Below are 12,051 nucleotides of genomic sequence, written 5' to 3' on the forward strand. Positions count from 1 at the left end.
CAGCAAAATGAAGTACAAGTCTGTCTTTTACCTCAGCATCTAGTGCAAAAAAGTCACATATCTGAGCATTGATTTAGCCTTCAACTGGCATCTTCTAAACTGGATGTTGAAAAAAAGGTTTAAATTCTTTGAGATGGCTGGCGAGACCCTAACTTCTTGCTTATCGATTTTTATGTTATTGCTCTTGGTTATGAATTGTGGATTAAAAAAAGAAAAACTATGATAGATAATAAAAGAGAAAGCCAAGAGAAAAAGCCACCCCCACCCCACACTAACCCCATTAGTTTTTTTTTCTTTCTTTCTATAAATCTATAAACAGAATTTGAAAAAAATGTGGTATATAAAAATCCAATTTGTGTCACAGAAAGCCATGAAGAAATTCCAAGATATAAGGACTCTGTATGATAAAACAGAAAGCCTCCATTTCTCCTGGAGACAGAGGCAAGTGAGAGAGAGCATTAACCTTTTTCTTGCCAAAAGATGTACCTGATGATCAGTAATGAATTTCAGTCATCAGCCTCTAAAAAGAATGAACTAGTGATTTTGCTTTCATATACCCAGCCCATTATAAAGCATCAAATTTCACAATTTGTTGTATTCCATCATTGCAAGCAGCTGGAATGTGAGGTGTTGAATTGCTGCTCCTCCACAACGAATTACAGATCATGTGTTGTTTTATTATGGCTTATTGGTTATCTAGGTCAATTTTAATATATAGTTTTAGTCCCCTCAAATTCCAGTTTGACAAATGGTTTCCTGAAAAGTATGCAGGTAGGGAGAAATCAAATTCTCTATATGCATACATTAAACAATGGATAGATTTTATGCTTCAGTGGAAGTGTTAACTTCTAAAAATATTCTCTATTAAATAAATAACATCCTCATTTAATTCAAAATCTTGGGTGGGTGCCATTAGAGGAATAAGGTCTTAAGAACAAGAAACACTGCGCCAGGCTCAATTTATGATTGGAGGGGGAGGTCTTCTAGCCTTCTTTCTGTCAGCACATTAAAGTTCTCAGAGATGCTCTTTCTGACCTTATGGGAACAGGAATCAAGTGGAAAGCAATACAAGGATAAAAGATTGAAAAGCACCATGAACACAAGGGATCATGGAATTACCAGCTGTATGATTTAGAAAATGAGACACTAATAATGACTACTTGCTAGTCAATATACAGGGACCATAAGATTTCATAATGAGCCCTGCCAAATTCCTCTGGGGAGGGGTCTTTGTTGCAAATAGTTTATGTGCAGAAGTTAGTACATTAAACAATTCTGCCCATTTATTCTGTAGCTCTAGAATATAAATCAGAACTCCACAATCACAGTAGGCCTTCATGGCAATACTGGGAAGCATTCATGGACCTTCCCCTGGTATGAGTGCTGTTGTGCCAGCACCATGCAAGCCTCTTTCCATGTGCTTATTTTATTACATTTATCTTGGAGGGAAAGTGTTATTCTCTGTGTTTTAAATACACAACTGTAATTTACAAGTATTAACTTCTCTAATACCACACAGCCACTGAGTGGCAAAACTGGAATTCAAACCAGGTTTGTTGAATTCCAAAGCCCTCGCCTTTTCTCTCATGCTGCCCTTGTTCAATTTGCCAGAATTGAAAAGAAAGACAATCTCTGGCATTCTTCTATTTTTTAAAGCATTGTTCTGCAGTTTCCTCTTCTCTACCTAGTATAAGAACCTTAGGTCATCTTTCCTTTACACTTCTATTCCCATCACAAAGTCACAACACAAACACACACACATACACAGATATAGCCACACATACACACACAGCCTTTGGATCATGATCTGTGTGCATAACCTTTCCTTCCCTAGCTTGAATTTTCCTTTCAAGTTACTACCCTCAGGTTCTCTCCCTACTGAATTACTATTCTCATGGATAGTACAAATTCCTGACCTCAATTAAATTTGTTGCGAATTCCTCCTTTATCATATTCAATAACCTTTACAATGTATCTCCAAATCGATTTATCCAGGTCATCTCCAATTATTTCCCTATGATCCAGTCAAAATACTTTTCAAATGTAATCCATTCATCCCTACTTCCATGCTTTCTGCTCTGTATCCCAGATCCTTAGAATGATTATTATTTATCAAGTTCTGTACTAAATACACACATATCTTAATGACATGACGACAAAGCAATATAAGAAGTATTACATCATAGAATGATGGAGAATGGGTTGATCCTTTTTTTAATAAAAAGATAACTTTAGTACCAGTATGGAAAATTAAGTTCTGCAAGGGGTGTATTAGTTATCTATTGCCACATAGCAACTTTTCCCAAAACGTGCAGCTTAAAACAATAAATTTGGATTATCTCACACAGTTTCTGAGAGACATGGAAAGCAAGAGCGCCTTAGCTGGATAGTTCTGGCTCAGGGTCTTCCATGAGGTTTCAGTCAAGACGTTGGCTAAGGATATAGTCATCCAAAGGCTTGATTAAAGCTGGAGGATCCACCTCCAAGATGGTGCACTCACATGGCTATTGACAAGAGATCTCAGTTACTTACCACTTGCCCCTCTCATAGAGTGTCCTTATGACATAACCACTGGCTTACCCCAGAGTGAGTAATATAAGGAAGAGAAAGAATGAATAAGAGACAGAAGTTGTGTGGCCTTTTGTAAACTAATCTCAAAAGTAATTTATTGTGATGTCTGCCAATCCTGTTATAGTGTAGGAGGGCACTAAACAACAGTATCAATGAGAGGAGATGGTGATCACTGGGGGCCATTTAAAGGGGGAGACTGGAGTATGGGAGGCCAAGTTATTGAAATCTTTTAGGTATAAAATGATGAGAGCCGTTTCTGAGTCGAATCCACAGAAGACTTTGAATTCAGAAGGATGAAAAATAGTAGAGTTAGGGCTTCCCTGGTGGCACAGTGGTTGAGAGTCTGCCTGCCGATGCAGGGGACGCGGGTTCGTGCCCCGGTCTGGGAAGATCCCACCTGCCGCGGAGCGGCTGGGCCCGTGAGCCATGGCCGCTGAGCCTGCGCGTCCGGAGCCTGTGCTCCACGGCAGGAGAGGCCACAACAGTGAGAGGCCCGCGTACCACACACACAAAAAAAGAGTAGAGTTAAACATAAATCTCAAGTTTGTAACGTTAGACCCTCACAAAGATGTCATTAACCACAATACGAAACACCAGAGGGGGAAGAATCTGAGTTCAGATTTGCACATGTTCTGTTCCATAGGCATTAAGATGTGCCTCCAGATGGAGATGTGCAGTAGGCATTCCTTCCTCTCAGCCTCAAGACCTCCTGAAATTCAGCTCATCTTAAAAAACTGACCTCAAATACTTTCTCCATGAAAGTATTTCCATGAACGCTTTCATGGAGAAAGTATTTCTCCAACACTATAACTTATATATCTTCCTTCCCCAGAGCTTATTTTACTCTGTCTTATATTGAACTATGCATCTATTCTTATTTAGGTATAATCTGCTCAATTCAATTGTGTCGGAAATTCTTTAAGGGCAATGAGCCTGTTAGACAGCACTGAACACCCTTTAGTCTAGTTTAGCACCTGGTGCATAGCAAACAGCATTTCAATGAATATTGAACAGAATTAAAGATATCTCAATAAAGTTCATATTGGAACAATGTCAGGCAACAAAGTCAACATAAAATCAGCTAAGAAGACATTGTTTACTGAAGTGGTAGTGGCGATGGGGGTATAATTTGGAGAGGAGTTCCTGGGGTGCAATTTATGTCATACTAGGTGGATGGTGCCTCCTCTGGTCTACAGAAGGATATCTGTAAAGATGACCAAGGATGTATCAACAGCCCCAAAACGTTCCAGGTACAGCAATGATTTTCAATTATTCTGTGACTCTGTACCTTATACTTAATGTTTCTTCATTTCAGTGTGTCAATATTTAATATCATCTTTTGGTTCACAGTGTGTTTTAATAATTTTTAATATTTTTTCTGTGATTTACCTTTTAGATAACATAATTACTATTGAGTAAATTTGAAAGATAAAGGAAATAAATTATATTCCTGTGTATTCTGTTCATAATCCTAGATCAGTAACAAAAATGTGAGACTCTAGAAACCATCTCTGTCCTTCAGCAGCTGGGTGGTTTGGAGATCATAACTTAAGCTCAGAGGACACCCATTTCTTACCTATAAGATGATGAGAACAAGCTCATCTCTGACTTCTCCTGCAACCTTAGTCATGTTTCCTTCAAATGAATAGCAAAATATAAACTGTCTATGTTTGTTTACTTGTAAAATAAAAACTGAAAAAAAATGTTTTTTATCTCATAAACATTTTTTTTTTTTTTTGCGGTACGCGGGCCTCTCACTGCTGTGGCCTCTCCCGTTGCGGAGCACACGCTCCGGACGCGCAGGCTCAGCGGCCATGGCTCACGGGCCCAGCCGCTCCGCTGCATGTGGGATCTTCCCGAACCGCGGCACGAACCCGCGTCCCCTGCATCGGCAGGCGGACTCTCAACCACTGCGCCACCAGGGAAGCCCTCTCATAGACATTTTAAACCTGAAGAGCATAAAGCAAATGTCATCTAACTGGTAAAAAAAAAAGTCTTCACTTCCTTTCTTCTGAATAGTTCCTTTCATATAAAAATACTAAACACCACTTTCATATCACTTAATCATTTTAAATGTACTAGAAGCAGATTTGAGCCATTTGATTCATTATTAACCAGGATTTCCATGATCTTATTTGAGCTTCATGACAACTCTATGAGATATTATTAGCTCCATTTTTTTCAGATCGGGGTACTGAGTCTCACTGACTTAACCAAAGACACAAAGCCTGCATCAAAACTAAGGACTCAGCTCTTCTAACTCCAAATCCACGTTATATAAGATGTATAGCAAGGCTCAACCAGAATGCTCTGGCTTATACTGACTGCTGATTAGACTCATGTACCCTCTTCGAAACTTTCTCCAACTGAACTCTTGTTCATTGTGTTTAACAGGAAAAATATTTGGCTTATTGCCTCCCCAGGAATTCACCGATATTAACATATACCTTCCCAAGTGCCCCCTCATCCCTCCTAGATAGTGCTGGCCACTTTCAGCCAACAGGTTTCATGACCTGAGCTCTACTCGGCTTTCCCAAGGAACACATCCCTCAGATAATTAAGTTTCTGCACCTTTGCTTTGAGGTAATCTTTCATACTAAATAGCACAAGGCAATGGGGAAAATATTTTAACTCTTTTAAAATGTATTTGAGCCTATTTTTAAAATAAAAAGAGGGAAAAAGTTACAAAATAGTGCATTTGAACATGGGAAAAAAAAGAAGTTTCAAAGTGACATTTTAACACTGGAAGATTGCTTGAGTTCTTAGGGTGAGATCTTCCAATCCCAACAGATTTGGCTGTTGACAAATATGTTTAAGCATCCTTGAAATATTTTCCAGATTCCAGTTATTACTACTCTGTAAAGATGACAGTATAGCTAAATCTGCCACGTGATTGAAACATGCTAATATCATATCATTTGATCATGAGAGAACTTTCCTCAATATTCAAATGACATAGAACAGAATAGAAAAGTCCAGAAACTCACCCATATTTGTATGGTCAATTGACTCTAACAAAGTTTCCAAGGCAATACAATAGGGAGAAGGTAGTATTTCAACACACTGTACTAGGACAACTTGCTATCAATTTAAAAGAAAAAAGAAAAAAACCTTGACCTTTATCTCACCCATGCCAAAAATAATCAACTTGAAATGCATGATAGTAATGTAAGAGCTAAAACTACTAAGCTTCTGGAAGAATAGATAGGAGAAATCGTTATGATACTGAGAAAGGAAAAGGTTTCTAAAATAAGGCACAAACCATAGAAGGAAAAATGATAACATGGACTTCAATTTTTTTTAATTTTGTTTTTCATAAGACAGCTAAGAAACCAAAAGTCAAGCCATAAATTAGAAAATATTGATAAAGCATATGTTTCACAAAAGACTTGATCCAGAATCTATAATGACCTCTTTCAACTTAATCATAAGAAAAAGAACCCAATTAAAATATGGGCCACATATTTGAACAGATATTTCACAAAATAAGATATGCAAGTGTCCAGTAAGCACATGGAAAGATATTCAACACCATTAGTTGTATAAATTTCTTGAATTATTGTAGCAAATTACCACAAACTGGATGGCTTAAAATAGAAATTTATTGTCTCTCAGTTCTTGAGGCTTGAAGCCCAAAGTCAAGGTGTTGGTACAGCCCTGTGGGCCTATTCCTTCTGAAACTTGTACAGCACTCTTTCCTTGTCTCTTAGCTTCTGGTGGTTAGCTGCCAGTTTTTGGTGTCCCTTGGCTTGCTGCATAATTCCAATCTCTGTCTTCATTGTCATATTGCATTCTCTCTGTGTGTCTCTGTCTTCACATGGCCTTCTTCTTATAAGGACACCTGCTATATTGCATTAAAGGGCCACTCTAATCTGGTATAAAATCTTCTTAACTAAGTACATGTTTAATAACCTTATTTCCAAATAGTCACATTCTGAGGTTCTGGGTCTTAGGACTTCAATATATCATTGGGGAGACATAATCCAATCCAGAAAATTACTTATCAGGGAACTGGAAATTAAAACCACAATTGAGGGGCTTCCCTGGTGGTGCAGTGGTTGAGAATCTGCCTGCTAATGCAGGGAACACGGGTTCGAGCCCTGGTCTGGGAGGATCCCACATGCCACAGAGCAACTAGGCCCATGAGCCACAACTACTGAGCCTGCGCGTCTGGAGCCTGTGCTCCACAACAAGAGAGGCCGGGACAGCGAGAGGCCCGCGCACCGCGATGAAGAGTGGCCCCCGCTTGCCACAACTAGAGAAAGCCCTCACACAGAAACAAAGACGCAACACAGAAAAAATAAATAAATAAATTACTAAACTCCTACCCGCAACATAAAAAAAAAAAAAAAAGAAAAACCCACAATTGAGATACCCTTTAGATCGATGGGAATGACTAAGTTTAAAAGACTGACAATACCAGGTATTTGCATGGAGCCCTCATACATTGCTGGTGGGAATGCAAAATGGTACAACTTTAGGAAATAGTAAAGCATATTTTTTTGTGTCTTTTGGGTTTTTTGTTTTTATTTTTACAAAATTAAGCAGACGCTAATGATACAACCTAGCAATCTCACTCCTAGTTATTTGCCCAATAAAAATGAAAACACAATTACTTGCAAACAAATGTTCAATAGTCATAATAACAAAAATCTAGAAATAACTCAATATCCATCAACTGGTGGATGATGTGACTATCCATATAACATCAACAGTGAAAAGGTGTAAAATATTAATACATATAACAACAGAGATGAATTTCAAAAAAAATCATACTAAGTGAAAAATTCAGTAGGTAAGTGGTTACTTATGGCTAAGGACTAGGAGAGGGGGTCTACTATGATGAGTAACAAGAAAAAAAATGTTTAGGACACTGACAACTTTTCTGTATCTTGATTTTGGTGGTTATTCCAAGACTGTATTCAATTATCAAAATTTAAGTTTACACTTAACTAAGTATATTTTATTGCATGTAAATTATATCTCAATACAGCGAGGGGGAAGTGAAGTGGTAAAAACAAATATTAAAGCTGTAGACTCATGTATGTGGCTGATTTAGTTAACACTTTCACATTTTTAGAATCAAAATTTCAAGCCTCAAACAAGGTGCATCCTCTAAGATGAGTAGATGTCCTTTCCGTTGTTCAAAGAGTTGGCCAATCAGACTGGAATGTTAATGCTGTACAGAGAAAGCACCAGATAAAGTCGTCTGATTTATTTTTTCATTTCATGTGTGAAGAAAGACTCTTTTCTTTTTCTCATTGCTTCTCTGTGGGACCAGAAAGGTATCACCTTGGTAAGAGGGTAATATCTGCTTCCATGTGAGTGGTAGGCACAGTGGCTGATCTCTGAAGGTCACCTTCTGTTTGGACTCAGGTGCCTGTACCAGTAGGTGTCATCCTCTGATTCGATCAGACATCTACCTTGCCTGTGGTTCAGGGCCTATGCAACTGCCTTATCCCTCTGTAATCTAAATTTTGTTTTACTAGTTGGGGCCAAGCTTCTTTTCCCAGCATCTTTATCCTCGAGATCGAGTGTACTGTCTTTTAGGCTACCATCTCCTAGGGTGTCTTTGTCTATGTGATGCTTCTGGATGAGGGCATAGAGATTTCTGTTCCTAATTCTCAGTGAAATCAGAAATTTGTAAAGAGTACATTAAAAATAAAGAAAGTGACTTTGGAGGGCAACTTGGCCTCCAGTTTTCACTTCTCGTAATCCTCTCAATCACAGACTTCCCAATCTTCTGGAGGTCTTCTGCCATAGTGGACATTTACATAAAAGTTATACCATTTTTATGTTTTATAAGCAGAGTTGAAATGTCCTATATTCCCTCAGTTCACCTTCTTATATAATATTTGAAATATAAATGAAAAAATATTGAGGATGAGGTTAAAAGGAAGTTGTTTCTTAAATATTTTGTTAATGTTCTTTATCATCAAATCTAATAGAGTCATTCTGCATATAATTACTAAAGAAAGCAGATGGCTTGATAAATATTTTCTTTACAAAAGTAAGTCAAATGGCTAAGTCTGCTTCTAGAATTTGCTTTTGTGTTTTACTAAGTAATAGAGAAAATGGTCATTTTACTTAGTTTATTTAAAAATATATTTAGGTGTATACTGGGACAATTGTCTGGAAATGAAGAAAGTTTATATCTTTAAGCTAAAAGAAAAATATATTTGAAATATATATATGTACATATAAGCACATACACAAATATATGAACACACACACATCAGACTTTCTCCATTTTTATACTTTCAGGTCCTTTAATCTTCTATTCTATACTTATGCCCATATGGTTTTCTTTCCTCCCTCTCTTCCTCATAACTGATGAGGAATTTCAACAAAAAAAAAACGCTTTTGCCACCACTAGAAACTTTTCTTCAATGAATTCATGGACACGTCAAAAAATTTCTAGAGCCAGTTTACTTCAGACTTTCTTTTCATCAATTAATTTTAAAATAATAATAATGGCTACCAAAATCAAGCAAGCTTCTTCAAATAAAATATTGACAGCTCCTTTCTTAGTATCAACAATTTCAAATCATAGAGGCAAAAATTGTCAATAATGGTGTTGTGTTGGATGCAAATATCTTTTACTAACAACCATTACCTGTTCTTAGGAAATCTTGAGACCCTAAAGGCCTCAATATTTATTATTTATTTTTACAGATAAAAGATAAAACCAATTAATGAGATACCAAGAATAAGGTGGGAGAGGAAATGGTAATTAAATCAGGTTTTAAAATATATTGCTTATTCCTTATCCCTGTAATAATTCAACATCCAGGTGGAGGCAGATAGTTTGGTTAGATTTCTATAGCACAGATGAACCTATTTGCAGGGCAGGGAGACGCAGACGTAGAGAATGGACGTGTGGACACAGGGTGGGGGGGAAGGGGAGGGTGGGATGAGTTGAGGGACTGGAATTGACATATATACACTACCATGTATAAAATAGACAGCTAGTGGGAACCTGCTGTATAGCACAAGGAGCTCAGCTCAGTGCTCTGTGGTGACCTAGGTCCAAGGGAAGGAGGTCCAAGAGGGAGGGCGGATATATGTATACCTATAGCTGTTTCACTTCATTGTACAGCAGAAACTAACACAACATTGTAAAGCAACTGTACCCCAATAAAAGAAAGATTTCTATAGCACCCTTAAATAGTGCAGATTTTTTTAACACATGAGTTTGCATTATATAATGTATATTTTACAGATTATAGGATACAAGGTCACTATCCAAGCCAGTCATATTCCTATACACCAGTAATAGAAAATTGGAATTTGAAGTTAAAAAGAAAATTTGCTATAGCAGCAAAAATTAAGTACTTAGATATATATTTAACAAAATCAGAGCATTATCTATCTGATGAACACTGCACACCAGTGAAGGGAGTCAACATAGATCTAAATAAAGAAACAGCTATATTGTATTCAAGGATGGAAAGACCCAGTGTTTTAAAGGTGTTCATTCTCCACAATTTTCTTTCTAGATTCAATGCAATCCCAGCAGATTTTTTTTACTTTGTCTCTTTGAGTGCTTGAGGGAAAATAACAATCAATGTAAATTCAATTTTCCTAAATGTTTGCTAAAGTTCATAGAATTACTATACGTGGTTTAAATTTAACTCGCCAAAAGTTTCACTCAAACGATTAAGCTTGAGTTTTAGCTGACCCATGAGGGCTGTCAAATAAAAAAACTAATCTGGATTTAGTTAAGGAGAGGTTTGATTCAAAAAGACTGTTGCAACACGGGAGGGGGATTATTATAACAAAGGAAAGGGGACTACTGAAATAGGGGAAAGGGGATATTTCAGTACAGGAAGGAGAACTATTTCAATTAATGGAGAAAGACTATTACAGTGGGAGAACACTCCAGCCCTAAAATCTAGAATTGCCTCAAAGATCAGGTAGAAAGGGCTTTTCTTTTCTAGGTGGGGCAGTAAACCAGGCTAGAAAGAACCAGGTGTGGAGGAATAAGATGAGCAGGTGGCATGAACAGACAGTTGAACAGAAAAGGTTTTCTTTTCAGAAGGGGCCATTCCTTAATGGATCATCCCACAGTGCTTGCTTAAGCTTAAGATTGGGCCAAAGTTCAGAGGCCTCGAGTGAGGAGAGATGCCTCTTTAAAGTTTGGTTAAGTGAGAGGGCATTTTGTCAAGGCTACACAGTAGGTACAGTGAAGTTCAGCACTCGTGAGACAAATAATGGGAATATGCATAGGCAACAAGGGCTCCTCCCTGCATCTTATCTAAGTCAGATAGAGAAGGGTGATTCTTAGCAATGAGCCATTTACCAGAACACAAAATGTTGGAGGATTTCTTAACTATCACTTTTCCAGGAGCGTGATGCTCAGGTAAAGTTCAGCATTGTCAGGGCCCACTCAAGATTTGCAAAATGAAGATGCTGTTTTTCACAGAACTAGAACAAAAAATTTCACAATTTGTATGGAAACACAGAAGACCCCGAATAGCCAAAGCAATCTTAAGAACGAAAAAAGGAGCTGGAGGAATCAGGCTCCCTGACTTCAGACTATACTACTAAGCTACAGTAATCAAGACAGTATGGTACTGGCATAAAAACAGAAAGATAGATCAATGGAACAGGATAGAAAGCCCAGATATAAACCCACGCACATATGGACACCTTATCTTTGATAAAGGTGTCAGGAATGTACAGTGGAGAAAGGACAGCCTCTTCAATAAGTGGTGCTGGGAAAACTGGACAGGTACATGTAAATGTATGAGATTAGATCACTCCCTAACACCATACACAAAAATAAGCTCAAAATGGATTAAAGACCTAAATGTAAGGCCAGAAACTATCAAACTCTTAGAGGAAAACATAGGCAGAACACTCTATGACATAAATCACAGCAAGATCCTTTCTGACCCACCTCCTAGAGAAATGGAAATAAAAACAAAAATAAACAAATGGGACCTAATGAAACTTCAAAGCTTTTGCACAGCAAAGGAAACCATAAACAAGACCAAAAGACAACCCTCAGAATGGGAGAAAATATTTGCAAATGAAGCCACTGACAAAGGATTAATCTCCAAAATTTACAAGCAGCTCATGCAGCTCAATAACAAAAAAACAAACAACCCAATCCAAAAATGGGCAGAAGACCTAAATAGACATTTCTCCAAAGAAGATATACAGACTGCCAACAAACACATGAAAGAATGCTCAACATCATTAATCATTAGAGAAATGCAAATCAAAACTACAATGAGATATCATCTCACACCAGTCAGAATGGCCATCATCAAAAAATCTAGAAACAATAAATGCTGGAGAGGGTGTGGAGAAAAGGGAACACTGCTGCAAGATGCACTGCTGGTGGGAATGTGAATTGGTTCAGCCACTATGGAGAACAGTATGGAGGTTCCTTAAAAAACTACAAATAGAACTACAATATGACCCAGCAATTCCACTACTGGGCATATACCCTGAGAAAACCAAAATTCAAAA

The sequence above is a fragment of the Orcinus orca genome, chromosome 7, assembly GCF_937001465.1.
Source record: "Orcinus orca chromosome 7, mOrcOrc1.1, whole genome shotgun sequence".
Classification (NCBI taxonomy): domain Eukaryota; kingdom Metazoa; phylum Chordata; class Mammalia; order Artiodactyla; family Delphinidae; genus Orcinus; species Orcinus orca.